Source organism: Carettochelys insculpta, chromosome 16 (genome assembly GCF_033958435.1).
Source record: "Carettochelys insculpta isolate YL-2023 chromosome 16, ASM3395843v1, whole genome shotgun sequence".
NCBI classification, from domain to species: Eukaryota; Metazoa; Chordata; order Testudines; family Carettochelyidae; genus Carettochelys; species Carettochelys insculpta.
This window is the reverse complement of record NC_134152.1, coordinates 21,434,284-21,449,133: the sequence shown is the minus strand read 5'-3', so window position 1 is coordinate 21,449,133 and position 14,850 is coordinate 21,434,284. Positions and strand designations below refer to the sequence as shown.

The 14,850-nt window shown below is 44.0% G+C and overlaps 1 protein-coding gene across 3 annotated transcripts in view; it reads right to left on the bottom strand.

Moving 5' to 3' along the window:
- TMC5 (transmembrane channel like 5) overlaps positions 1–8,098 on the bottom strand; it is a 57,442-nt gene extending 49,344 nt beyond the window's left edge. For 2 of the 3 annotated variants that reach the window (XM_075010503.1, XM_075010506.1), the window contains exons 1-2: positions 7,866–8,098; positions 7,456–7,665 (exon numbers count right to left, since the gene is read on the bottom strand). The gene's annotated coding sequence lies outside the window, so the exon portion shown is untranslated. The remainder of the gene's footprint in view (positions 1–7,455; positions 7,666–7,865) is intronic. The other variant, XM_075010505.1, reaches the window with a different exon arrangement.
- Between the last annotated feature and the right edge of the window lie 6,752 nt (positions 8,099–14,850).

Sequence of the window (14,850 nt, the reverse complement as noted above, 5' to 3'; positions counted from 1 at the left end):
AGGTGCCACAAGACTTCTTGTTGTTCTCGAAGCTACAGACTAACATGGCTACCTCTCTGGTAGTCGTCATAGACTCACTTCAAAAAATGCTTCTCTGACTGAATGACTCTTCACAGGAGAACTATGACTGTGTGGGAGAGGAGAGGAGAGGAGAGGAGAGAAAGATTAGGGGGCATTGTTGAGCAATCCTGCAAGTCTCATCTTCACAGAGCAGTCTGCTCCAGTGGTTTAAGTCCTAGCCTAAGACTTAAAAAACCTGAGTTCAAGTCTCTCCTCCACCAGATTCTGGCCTATATCTACACTCTAGAGATCTTTTGAAAAAGGCCCTTTTCAGAAGATCTCTTCCAGAAGAACGTCTTTTGAAAGAGAGCGTCCCCATGGCCCCCTGCTCTTTCAAAAGAGCAGGCCAGGGATTGAAAAATCAGGCCCTGTGAGGACTGCTCTTTCGAAAAGAAGCACCCACAAAGCATCTCTGCACACCTGCTGTCGAAAGAAGGCGCTCTTCCTGAGCTGGGAAAGGGAAAATAAGAGCAATTGGGAAAGGAGCACCACATTCCTTTGATTTACTTTCAAAAGAACACTTCGTGTGTAGACACTCCATGAGCTCTTTTGAAAGAACTTGCTAGTGTACACCCAGCCTCTGTGTGTAATTCTTAGCATGTCACTTGCATCTCATGGAGATGAGAGCAATTTCTTACCTTGCAGTCCTATTTCGAGGGTAGAGACTGAGGGACATGCATTGGGCGACCATATCTCCCTGTCCCAAATACGGGACAGGGAGATATGGGGGGAGAGAGGGGCAGCTCCTCCAAGCCCCAGGGAGCCAGGAAGGAGATGGCTGCTGCCAACTATCCTCCTGCTTCCATAAGCCTGGCAGGGAGGAAGGGGGCAAATATAGGACAATGACTCCATTAAAAAAAAAAGAGGGGGGTAAAAAGGGTCAGGGTGCCTTTTTGGCACCCCAAATACAGGACTGTCCCACCCACTACGGGACGGATGGTCACCCTACACATGCAGATACTATATTACAAGAATACAAATGCACAGCCATTAGGGTGTGGACACTTTCCTTCAGATCAGTAAACAGTCACAGTTACCACTAAATAACACAGTTCAGGAACCACAGAATGTATGTAGTATGGCAGCACCAGGAACTAGGTCGGTAGACGCTAATCCTCATGTACAGCCTTAATCACCCACGAAATCATTAGTAAATATGCACATCCAGTCTTATCAAGTTTCAAATTAGTTAAAGCGTGACCCAGTGAGACCATTCTACTCTTAGCACTGTCGAACAAATAAAGTAACTGCTTTTAGTTATTCAAATCCTGAAGTTTAAAAATAAAAAAATAACTTGAAGATCTTTATTTTAAAGCCAACGATAGTTCCTTGAGCTATAAGGAACTAGTGCAGCATATTTTACTTAGTAACCAAGGCCAAAAGCAACATCAGTCATCCAAGAACATCTAATATTTGTTATAGTAGATTAAACCACGCTCTTCCTCTTAAGAAGCCTTTAGTTTACACAAAGCACAGCTGCTTTTTTTTTTTGTTTTGTTTTTAAACTTGTTGCCCTCCAAGTTTTCATATTATGGATGCCTTTCCTGTTTAATATACTCCTCCCAGATGTGTATGGAAAGCTCTCTCATGATTAGCAGATTTTAATTAGTCTGTCAGTCTGATACTGATATTTTAAAAAGATTAACATTGTGACAGGATATTAGGTTTTCTTTTCACCCACCAGATCAGGCAGGTACTTTTGGATCCAAGACGGTCGTATCAAACAGAGTACTGTGTCTCTCTCTGAAGCAAAATAAATAGAGGCAAGAATCTCACAAGGGCTGACCACAAAACTAAGAGGAAGCCTGGCTCTGGTGAGCGCTTAAATTTTTGTAAGACAACAGTGAAAAAAAGACTGACTCAAGGACCATGGACATCAGTGGGAACTTTATCATTTATGTGAGTGCAAAACTAGATCCAACAGCAAAAAATAGCGTGACTGGGCTCTCTCTTGGCATCTGTTTTTATATAAGCTGCTGAGAGTGTAGTTGAGATCTTGACATCATTTTCACTGGTAAACTGAACACTTGTTTCAGGATACACAATTCAGGCTCTAGGGATCTGTTAGGAAAGATCCAGTGACTTCACAGTGAAGGACAGCTCATTTTAGTGGTAATCAAATTGATACCACGGCAGACATAAGTGTCATTCAATCATTAGTTCTGATTATAGCACTCTTCAGCACCTTGTTCATTTTCAGAAAAGCACATTTAAGTGCTTAATTTTATGCACACAATTAAGCCCTACTGAATTCTAAAGAAGCATGTTTCAGTGCTGTACAATTAACTGGTGAATAGAGATGGATATAGGCAACATAATCAAATGCTTTACTAAATTGTGCTCTATCAGAATTTCATGAAGACCGCAACGTTCTCCCCATCCCACTCCCACTCCTCATCCCCAAAGTGTTCTACACTTTCGTAATTGTTATGTCTACACTTACATTTTAAAGTCTTTTTCAGTTGTCTAGAAATTCGAGGTTCTTCTAAAAGCAGATTTCTGTTTTCTAATCCATCTCTTGCTTCTTTGATGCTCTAATTTTTTACTTCAGGTGTTTTTGGATCGGCAGGAGCACAGGCAGTGCAGCCAGCTGACTGACATACAATGGTGTCACTCTTCTCTCCACCCCGGAAATCTTCCCAGAACAAGCACAATGGAAATGTCTAAGTTTTCATAATCACAGTGAGCAAGGTGCAATGTCCCACTACTTCTACATTTTGCCACACCTACTCCGACTCCACCTACCACACACAGTCCAAAGAGATAATTCAGGAGGTGGTACAGCACAGGTTATATAAATCTTTCCTGTGCTATCTCAGGCACTAATGCGGTTTCCCTCATTATTTAGGGGCTGTTGAGCTAGTCATACTTGTAATACTGAATCTCAACATTTACAGTAGCAATGGAGCAGACGGCCCTCTCTTTGCCATTCCACAAGGGAAGAGAAGAACATGCGTCTATGCTTAGAAGGCTCCATTGTAACTCATGCTCCATTTACGTGGACATTTTCCAAATTTGGTTCAAATGGGGCTTACAGAGTGAGATGCAGTTGGGAAAGGATCCAATAACCCAAGGATGCTCAGCATTTTGCAGCATCAGGCCTGAATGAGGCCAGTTACAGAACACTGGGCTGCAGTTCAGCCTCACCACAATCTCTCTAAGCAATCAGCTAGTACCAGTTCCCACTGAGATGACCATATGCCTTGATCACAGGAGATGGGCTCTTTTAAAAAACACACACATGCCATATGATCTATTCCCGCTCACCAGGCTAGAACCCAACACAGCAGGATAGTGTCATGCTACTATCTGATTCTGAGATTCTTGTAATAAGATTCTGCAATCCACTGGAATTCATGTGCTTTTTCCTCCTCACATCTATTCTATACACCATTACTGACTCAAGATTAAGTGTAAAATGGTCAACCACCCTGATGTTGTGAGCTGCTTTTCCACCCCCTGCTTCCATTCTGAGCTGCCAAGTTAACTTTGCCTGGCTTGCAAAATACCACCCCAGGTATCAATATAGCTAAATGTCATTGAAAAGTAGTAAGCAAGTATCAGTTTTGGTACACCTTCATCAAGAGCACTGTCCACACACTCCATTATTTTTCCTTTTATTGAACATAAATGCAGTAGCATTTCCTGGTTTCATGATAATAGACTGATTTTTCAGGCATGCTTGGAACCTTCAGCATCAAGACACAGGACTCTATGATTTCAGCCAAATTAATAGCTCCATTAAACCAGCTGCAGACTATTATTCTCTACAGACTAGCAACGAGAGGGGGACAACTTGGAACCCAACAGATGACATCAGCATTTTTTTACCCAAACTTCTTTAAAGAAAACTCCACCTTAACTTTAGTGAGCTTAATCTTAACCAGAATTCATGAGTGGTTAAACACACATCTGATTTGGAACTGGAATTGTGGAATGAGAGAACAGCAGAGACAAAACAAAAAGCCCAAACACAATATAGTATTGTGATAAACCTATACTACTGGGACAAAAAAAACCCTTAAAAGAAAGATTTGACAAGGTAAACTGCTTCTGTGCTTGTTTTGTTTAAGATGGTTAAAAGCAGCATTTTTCTTCTGTGTGGTAAAGTTTCAGAGCTGTATTAAGTCAATGTTTGTATCTCTGTACATAACATGATCTTTCAAAAGTTTACAGCTGAGTGAACAACCTTTTCTATTGCATACGGCAACAAAGATTCAACCCATTCCATAAACACTACCAGTTGTTGGAGGGGGGAAATGGGTCCTAAAATGCTATAGCTATTAAAATTAAAAATGGCGCATCTGGAAGGTAAAGCGATGCATCAGACAAAACAAGAAATGATTTTTCATTAGTTTAAAAAAAAAAAAGTGAATCCTGAAAGGAGAGATTTCCGTTAAAGAATCAGAAAGAAGATCAGCTGAATCTTCTTCTGTGCCCCTACTTACAGAACTCAAATGATTTTTATCCAGCCCCTAATTAAATCACTCAGAAACCAGCTGTGTGTATTTCCAATGCACGAACACTTATTTCTCGGCTAAATAAGAATCCATTCCAAACTACACTCAGACGCATTATTCCACAGTACATAAACAGGACTCAGTCTACTTTTAAAAATACATAGTAATTTTGCAATTCTCACTTTCCATTCACCAGCATCAACAGCAACAGAATACTAGTGTTCAAAGAAATTGAGCTTGGACACAATAAAATGAAAGTTATAAAGAAGAATACCAGTTTGGAATAACTATTCATAGTAAGACACCAATATGGTAAAAAGTCTGAACAACTGTAAGCTTAAATTTTAATAGAATGGGTCTTTTGCTTTGTATTAACTTATTTATTCCACATGAGTAACAAAACTATTTTGTTGCCAGTTTCAGATAATAATTTAATGAGAGGTATCAGTTTCAAGAGCTTGGCAACTAGTCCAACTGAAATGCCTGATGTAAATTAAACAAGTTATAATATTATTAGAATAAGAATGGTAAATAAATGTCTTCAAGTTTAGAAGGGTACTTTCCCATCCGTAGTTTCCAAATCAACATCTTTTTTATCACGTTGTAATTTGATTATTTGCGTGGCTACTTATGGGAGTTAATTTACACCTTAAAATAGACAGAAGAGTGGAGGGGGAAGAAAAAAAAACCCACACATACTTCAATATATTCTAATGAATGAGCACAGGAGTGACTTCAGAGTTCTTAGCCTGTAAACTATGTATGTTTTGTAACAGAAAAAAAATGTCCATGTGTCATGGCTATTTCAGACCACTCTGTTCTTCCTTGAATCCCACATTCAGACAACTTCATATCAATGAAAAACAATGGCTTTTTAAGACAAGCCACCAGTGCTTAAAATACAGTGTAATGCACGGGTGAACACGTTATCCATCTTCCTCCACACCCATTCTGCCAAGGATACAAATCTATCACAGCTTCAGCTAGAAAGACGTGACTAGGTAGCTCAAAGAAGAACCACTTGTTCTCTTAGCCCTAGGGGTCCAGTACAGAGAGCAACTGTAACATTATAAAACCAAGGGTGATTTGATTAACAAACAATCCCTTTCCTGGAAGAGAATACATTTCTGTACAAATTAGGCCATACTGAATAACACTGTATACAGTGCTCACACTGGCAGTACCACATTTGTTACTGCAAACTACAGGCTAACCAACTCTGGCAAAAAGAGCAAGTGCTAGTCCAGTGAATCAAGGGCTCTCAGACAAGTGTCCACATTGGCGCCCAAGTGGTTTTTATTCTATAGTTCAGTGTTTCTCGAACGGGGGATGTGCACTGAGATCTTCCTTGGGCTACACCAACTCATCTAGATATTTGCATAGTTTTACAACAGGCTACATAAAAAACACTAGTAAATTCAGTACAGCCTAAAAGTTCATCCAGACAGTGACCTGCTCCTACTGCTTCATGTGCTGCATGCTGAAATGTAAGCACAATATCTCTATTCCAATTCATTTATTTGATCATAAGATTGTAGAAAGTCAGCAAGTTTTCAGTAATAGTCTTCGGTGACATTTTTGCTTGTTTTGTAAGAAAATCATTTTTAAGTAAGGTGTAACTTGGTTGTATGCAAAACTAATCTGACTCTGAAAAATGGTACACTAATCTGGAAAAATTTCATGGCATTGGTTTCAAAACCTCAGATTACTTTAGGACCATGTTTCTCAACTGGTGGTATGTGTACACTCAGGGATAAGTGAGAGAAAGCTGGGGGTACTTTATTAAAAAAAAAAAAAGGTTGAGAATCATGCTCTAGTTAAGTATCTCTCAGCCTCTTCTGATTCTTATTCAAGAGTCAACAAAATTTACAATCACTGTACATTTACTATTAAAGCAAGAGTAAGTATACATTTATTTTGAAAAAATATATTGGTGACAAAAAGAAGCCTACCTAACTTGTGTATGTGTGTGAGGCTGGTAGAAAAAATACCAGAGGACCATGAATACCTATGGTCCTTTCCTAAAAAAAGGTGCATAGGTGCAGGATACTCCTTGCTGTCTATTGTAGCAACTTGCAATTCATCCAATGAAAAACCCTAACCTGTAACTACTGGTCAGATTTCTGTATACTTGAGTCACACTGAGGGCCATTTTGTTGTACAAATCAGAGGAACTAATTGTGAATTCAACTGCTGCTATTATACATTAAGGATATCGGACTCTGTCCCTTGTGATTTTAAAATGAACATATACCCAGAGGTTAACATCTAGAGTGAAGAGGAAAACTGTTGCAGCTTACTTGGCAAGGACCCAATCCTGATCCAGATGAAGTTATTGGAAGATTTGCCACTGACTCCAATACAAACAGAATCAAATCTCAGTGCTGTCATCACCTTGGCAACCTTTCATATCATAAACAGAATCACACAATTTAAGACCAGACCGGACCACCACATCACTAGTCTGACCTCCTGTATAGCACAGGCATCCAGCACCAGCCAGCACTCACTTGCACAGATCTGCATTTCCATGTTAGCTCCTACTCTAAAAGGAGGCAGGACATTCACTGAGCATACAGGACATGGAGAGTCTTTTTGGTCTGCCTAACACCAAGGTTTAACAAAGTCGGATAATCTGTCCTACCTGTTTCATGAAGGCCTTAAATCCATTTTTTAAAAATCTCATTTTGCAAGTCTTTGCATCTTGCTGTGAATCAGCAAATGGACTTTATCATGATTACGGATCTTTTCATATGAAGTTCAGTACCATACTTAGTATTATTTGAAGTTCAGCAAAAACCAATATCCTGGTTTACACAGCACTTTACCGTTCTGTTTGCTCACTCTCTCCCCCCCTTTCTAGATATAGACAGCAAGAGAGAAAGTTGTAACTAGCCTGAACTTCTAAACCACTGAAAACAGCAACAGAAACCACCTGTTCACAACAATAGGGCTCAGGTCCTCCGAGTCTTGAGAGGCTGGTAAAGTTGCCGGTTGCTGATGGCAGTAACAGGATAGAGACACTGCCCTTCTTCAAACACATCCCATTATCACTCAGGGTCAGAACGATCTCTGGGATGGATCCCTTTCACTTCCTCATGAGTCAACCCGGCCAAAGGTTACCAGAGCAGCGCGGAGGTGGTTGCTGTGGGGGGCATGAACCGGAGTGAGAGCCTTGGCCTGGGTTTCTTTCACCCCAAGAGTTGCAGAGCTGGGGGCCTTCCCGGACCCAGCCAGGTCCAAGCCCAGGAGCCGCCTCCCGCGGGGATGCAACAACCACTCGGCTAACACCAGGCGCCGCCGGGACTGCAGGGAAGGGCGCGCAGAGCCGCGGGGGGGACTTACCCTCCGGCGTGGGGCTGCAGCCGCTGGCCGGGGCAGAGGGGGTGGAGGGAGCCGCCGCCAGCCCAGCCGCAGCGGGCACAGCAGAGCCGCGACGCCCGGAAATCCAGCGGGACTCAGCTGCGCCGCTCGCACTTCCCGGGGGCTGGGAGGAGCGATCAAGAGCGACGGAGCTGCCCACGGGCCGGGGGCTGCGCTCTGCAGCCGGGCGCCCTGGCTCCTGCCGGGCAGTTGCGTTTCTGGCCCGGGGCGAGGCGCTCAGCCACGCCCGGCCGCAGCAGGGGGCGTCCTCCCGGCGGAGCAGCCTAGCACAGGAGGAGCGCGCGGCCGTGGGGGACTGCCCGGTACTCACTGGAAGTGAGCCGGCGCGCAGAGTGGGTTCAGGGCAGATGCTGGGGTGCATGTGGCCCGCCGGGCGTGTTACCTAAGTTGGCCCTGGTTGCTTTAAAGAGTCCGCCTGGTCAGAGTAAACTGCAAAAGCAAAGACTCGTTGTCTGTTAAAATCAGACAAACTCAGGGCTCCTAAGAACAAACTTTTACAAAACCTAAGATCAATACACTGGAAACGCTGACCTCTGCATGGGCGCCTAGGCTGTTCACACGGAGAGTCACAATCTAGGCTTTTGTATTTATTAGTCTCTGCCACTGCTGAATGGATTTTTTCCCGGCTGGAATTAATACACCTTTAAAAAAATCTGTTTGGCCTATTCTTAGTTTCATGTTTGTGCTATCTGCTTCTTTGCAGAAATTAAAGCATACCTAGATCAGGTACTCCTCTGCTGAGACAAAGCTCACAAGCATTTGCAAGTGCCTAAAAGTATTAAACATCCTTTATAAACTCACAGCAGAACAAGGAAGCTATGACACCAGATTAATATTTAAAATACAGTCCAGGGGGCTGTCCCTGCTGTACAAATATACAAAGTTTTCAAAGACAAAGTTTACAGTTACTCCTGACTACTGCTTTCCAGTGTCAAGGTTAATTTAGAACATTTCCAGAGTCAAGAGAGTTTACTAGAGCTTAGTTATTTTTATTTCCTTGTACTGTTAAAAGGTCATGCCTGGTACTGTTTATACACCACCTGGTGTCCTTCTCTATTAGAATCAGTCTTCCTAAAACAAGCTTTACTTTTTTTTTTTTGGTTCAGTATAAGAAACTAAAGAACAGTCACAAAATAAACGATTCCTTATGGTAAGTCTAATTAAAAGAAACCGAAGCACTGACTCCTTGAGCGAGATGAGCCAAGTCTCTTCCAGAAGCTTTTTGTACCCTCCACACAAATTTGTTCTCCAGATGCTGTAATCTTCTTGGCCATTATGCAAGATTTTAACAGGTAGCTCCACGGAAGCCACTTTTTTTTTCCCCTGTAAGACAAAAAGTAATACAAACTCAGAGACATATCTTTTGAGTCAATCAGTTTATTCCAGGCACATCTGCCTAGCAGCGCTAGTGAGCCTGCAACCTGGGGCCAGCTATCACTATGTTGTTCCCTTGGATTTCAGGCAGGTCACTTGACTCTGCTGATGTCTAACTCCCTGCCCGATGGGTGTTCGGACCGAGGCCCACTAGCCACCCTAGCCACCCCTGCATGAGTTGGCAGGAGCTTGCTTTCTCTTTGAAGGAGAATATACCGAGCAGAGATACCCAAATTCTGAGAAGAAAAGCAGATGAAAGGCTGGGAACTGAGTCTCTCGTGACACAGGCAGGATTACTCCACTGGGTAGACAGGGCTACTGCTGCTCTGACCAGTTAGGCATTACTGACCTGTCTGGGACAAGCAAAATCAGCGCTCAGCCCTAATCCTACCCTTCTTTGAAAAGCCTCCACTCTGGGTTCCCCTGAGAACCTCAAAGCTCCACACTGAACCTTCAGCTTTGACACAGCTAACTTTGCTGTCCCACCCTCAGCCAATTCCTTTTTTACTCTTAACAAAACTCTCAGATTCCCAAGATAAGGAAGGTAGCCAGGTTCCCACAGGAAGGTGCCAGGTCTGTGAAACAGAAAGGTTATTTGGGAATTTGATGGGAAAGGTAAAGTTTGCTACTCTGGTGACTGGGATTTTCTTATTGTGACCTCATGGGACTCTCTTTTTGCCTCACCACCCCCACAAGCTTGATACAGTTCTGCAGGGATCTGGAAGCCTACTTTCGCCATCTCCGACTTCAGGAATACTTCCAACATGACGGTGAACAGCGCACTGACCTACAGGTACCCTCCCACCTACAGTACAAGAAAAAGAGTTCTTCTTGGACTCCCCCAGTGGTCAAAATGACAGACTGGACCTATACATAGAATGCTTCTTGCCGACACGCACAGCCAGAAATTGTGGAAAAGAGGCATCGCTTACCCCATAACCTCAGCTGTGCAGAACACAACGCCATCAACAGCCTCAGAAACAACTCTGACATTGTCATCCAAAAAGCTGACAAAGGACGTGCTGTTGTCATCATGAATAGGACAGACTGCCAAAAGGAGGCTGCCAGGCAACTTTCCAATACCACATTCTACAAGCCACTGTCCCAAGATCCCACTGAGGAATACACAAAGAAACTACAGCATCTGCTCAAGACACGTCCATATAAAAACACAGGAACAAATCTATACAAGTGCACCCCTAGAACTCCAACCAGGTTTATTCTATCTACTACCCAAGATCCAAAAACCTGGGAATCCCAGATGCCCCATCATCTCAGACATTGGCACTCTCACTACAAGATTGTCTGGATATGCAGACTCTCTACTCAGACCCTATGCTACCAGTGCTCCCAGCATTCTTTGAAATACCACTGACTTCCTTAGGAAACAACAGTTCGTTGGTGACCTTCCTGAAAACACCATCCTGGCCATCATGGATGTAGAGGCCCTTTACACCAATATCCCACATGAAGATGGACTTCAAGCTGTTAGGAACATTATCCCTGATGAGACCGAGGCAAAAAATGGTGGCAGAGCTTTGTGACTTTGTCCTCACCAACAACTATTTCAGATTTGAGGACAATTTATACCTTCAAATCAGTGGCACTGCTATGGGCACCTGCATGGTCCCACAGTATGCCAACATTTGTATGACTGACCTGGAACAACACGTCCTCAGCTCTCATCCCCTAGTGCCCCTCCTCTATTTGTGCTACATTGATGACATCTTCATCATTTGGACCCATGGAAAAGAGGCTCTTGAAGAGTTCCACCGTGATTTCAACAGTTTCTACCCCACCATCAACCTCAGCCTGGACCAGTCCACACAAGAGATCCACTTCCTGGACACTACTGTGCAAATAAGCGATGGTCACATAAATACCACCCTATACCAGAAACCCATGGACCGCTATGCTTACCTACATGCTTCTACCTGCCATACAGGGCACACTACACAATTCATTGTGTACAGCCAGGCACTAAGGTACAACCATATTTGCTGTGATCCATCAGACCGAGACAAACATCTGAAAGACCTTTCCCAAGCTTTCCTTGACCTACAATATCCATCTAAGGCAGTGAAGAAACAGATTGACAGAGTCAGATGTGTACCCAGAAGCCACCTGCTACAAGACAGGCCTTGCAAGGAAAACAAGAGAACACCACTGACCATCACATACAGCCACCAGCTAAAGCCTCTCCAGCGCATCATCAGTGATCTACAACTTCTCCTGGACAATGATCCTTCACTCTCACAGACCTTGGGAGGCAGGCCAGTGCTTGCCTACAGACAGCCTGCCAACCTGAAACAAATTCTCAACAGCAACTGTAGATCACACCACAGTAACTCTAAACCTAGAACCAATCCCTGCAACAAACCTCACTGCCAACTCTGCTCACATATCTACACCAGCGACATCATCACAAGACCTAACCACATGAACCACACCATCGGGGCTCTTTCACCTGCACATCGACTAATATAATATATGCCATCATGTGCCAGCAATGCCCCACTGAAATTACATTGGCCAAACTGGACAGTCTCTACATAAAAGAATAAACAGACAGAAATCAGACATCAGGAACGGTAACATACAAAAAACCTGTAGGAGAACACTTCAATCTCCCTGGACATTCAGTGACAAATTTAAAAGTAGCAGTCCTACAAACAACAAACAAAAAATTCAAAAATAAACTCAAAAGAGAAACTTCTGATCTGCAATTCATTTGCAAATTTGACACCATTGTTGAAGCAAAGGACCTCTCTGTGTTTAGGCGGCTAACATTCAGCTTTATTGAATTCAATAAGGCAACAGATGAGCCAAACCGGACACCACTAAAACCAGGTCCAGCAAGGCTGCTTGATGCAGCTAACTCTAGTATTTTATACCCTTACACTAACAAGTCCAACATCAGAGGCAGTTAGTTAGAGAAACATAAATCATTTTCAGAGAGAAAACGGTTATCGGCAAGGAGGAACAGGTATCAGGGAGCAGGAGCCCCAGATCCAAACAGTTCATTAACACATTCCATAGCGCTCATCCTCCCCACCATTCCCAAATAGGTCAGGAAAAGTTCAAGCTCTCGTGTACATGCAGAAATAAGAAACGTGAAATGGCTTCTACATAAGATGGTTTCCACACCATCAACCAAGGACTGAACAGAGACTGGGACTGGTTGGCCCATTACAAAAGCAGTTTCACTGTTCTTTATGTTCGCACCTCCACATTAGCTGTTGATAATGGGCCACATCCTCTGTGACTGAAGAGACCTTGTCAGCTCTGGCCCTCCCCTTGACTGATACTCCCTCTTTAAACCCTCCTCTGGAACACACCCCCACCACTCATGCACCTGACAAAGCGAGTCTTTGCCCATGAAAGCTTATGTTCCAAAATATCTGTTAGTCTATAAGGTACCACCAGACTTCTCGTTGTTTTTGAAGATACAGACTAACTCAGCTACCCCTTTGATATTTGCCAAGGAAATAACTCACTGCAGGGGAGGGAGAACTTTCTGCGTCTGAAGTAATTCAACCTTCACTGATTTTCACATGGTTTTGACCTTCATAATTGGGCAGGATGCCTCACAGTCTGGACAGACAGTGTAGGGGCAGGATACACCTTAGCAGAGAGATAGACAATGTAGGCTCAGGAGACCCCTTAGACTAGGGGCTGGGAACCCTCGGCATGTGTGCAAAGAGTGGAGTGCAAGCTGATTCTCATTGGCACATGTGTTGCCAGGAGCCTCGCCCAGCTGAGCCCCTGCAAGAAGGTGGAGGTGCATCCTTGGGGCTCAAGGGGGCAGGGCACTGGGGGGGATGCGGGCCCAGCGGCTGAGGGTCTGCAGCTGATTATTGGCCACAGGGTGGGGCCTGGCCAACCTTTCCTGCCCGCTGCCTCAGCCCTGTGGCCCACTGCCCTTGGAGGCGGGGGGGGGGCCAGAGGGAGGTCATGGCCACTCCTGCTAGGGAAGAAGGCTGAGCCTGCCAGAGGGGTGGGCTCTGTTTGGAGGGTGAGAATCTGTCTCTGCACTGGGGCTGGAAGGAGGGAGCTGGCAGCGCAAGGGTTTAGCCCCTCAAGGAGTTGTGGGGGAGGAAGGTGGTTTCTGTATCTTCCCTGTCTCCCCACCCACCATTAGCTGCAGAGCACCCGTAGCTAGGGATGAGGGCAGAGCTGGCTGTGACACCTGAATTAGTGCAATGTAGAACTTTGTACTTCACGACACAGAAGAGTTGCTAGAGTAAGGAGCAGTGGGTTTTGCAAGTGAATCTTATTATGATGCTTGGCTTCCTAGTGGCTGTATATAGACCCGATTGCAGTACTTGAAAATTTTGACTAAATGTAATTTACTTAAGTGCCTAGAACAGTGCTCTGCAACTAGTGTGCCTTTGCACACCGGTGTGCCCGAAGCACCGGTGAGTGTGCCCCAGAGCCATGTGCTGGGAGTGCCATCCGCCGCTCTGCACACATTCCCCGCCACGTGGTGGGAGCAGCGTGTGGTGGCAGCATCTTCATTGTCTCTGGGACGGCAGCAGCGGCTCTGGTGAGTTGCCAGCATCGAGTTAGAGTTTGGTGGGGGGAGCTGGGAGAGCCTGGCTGTTGGGAAGGGGATTGGCTTATATATATATTGGGTGTGCCATGAATGATAATGAGTGCAGAAGTGTGCCACGAGATGGTAAACATTGCTGAGCCCTGGCCTGGAAGATTAAAGTTGATTTATTTTATGCTGGATTAAAGCATATGTTGCAAAGGTAGCGAGAATGGTAAGTTATATCTAGTTACTGAAGTTTCCAAAGATCTACATATCAGCATAGAACAGTAGTGGTGCAGAAGCCCAGGGATGTTAGAATTTATTTTAAAAAGTACCAAATATGTACATTGGAATAAAGAAGTTAAGTGAAAACACAACTTGCATAAGGAAGTGTCTGATGATATCTCTTCACAGAAATGCTGTTATAAATGTGTAGAGCACATCAGTGTTTCTAGCTTAAACAATCTAACACATCAAACTTCAAGTTTTCCCCATCTAGTTTTCACTGAAGAAGATCGTTTGGAAACCTGCTGTCATGAGTTCAGCAGGATAAAGGGAAAGGAGGTATAGAATCGTAGAATACTAGGACTGGAAGGGACCTCGAGAGGTCATCGAGTCCAGCCCCCTGCCCCAATGGCAGGACCAAGCACTGTCTAAACCATCCCTGATAGACATCTATCTAATCTGTTCTTAAATATCTCCAGTGATGGAGATTCCACAACCTCCCTTGGCAATTTATTCCACTGTTTGACCACCCTGACAGTTAGGAACTTTTTCCTAATGTCCAACCTAAACCTCCCTTGCTGCAGTTTAAGTCCATTGCCTCTTGTTCTATCCTCAAAGGCCAAAATGAACAAGTTTTTTCCCTCCTCCTTATGACACCCTTTTAGATACCCGAAAACCACCATCATGTCTCTCCTCAATCTTCTCTTTTCCAAACTAAACAAGCCCAATTCTTTCAGCCTTTCTTCACAGGTCACATTCTCTAGACCTTTAATCATTCTTGTTGCTCTTTTCTGGACCCTCTCTAATTTCTCC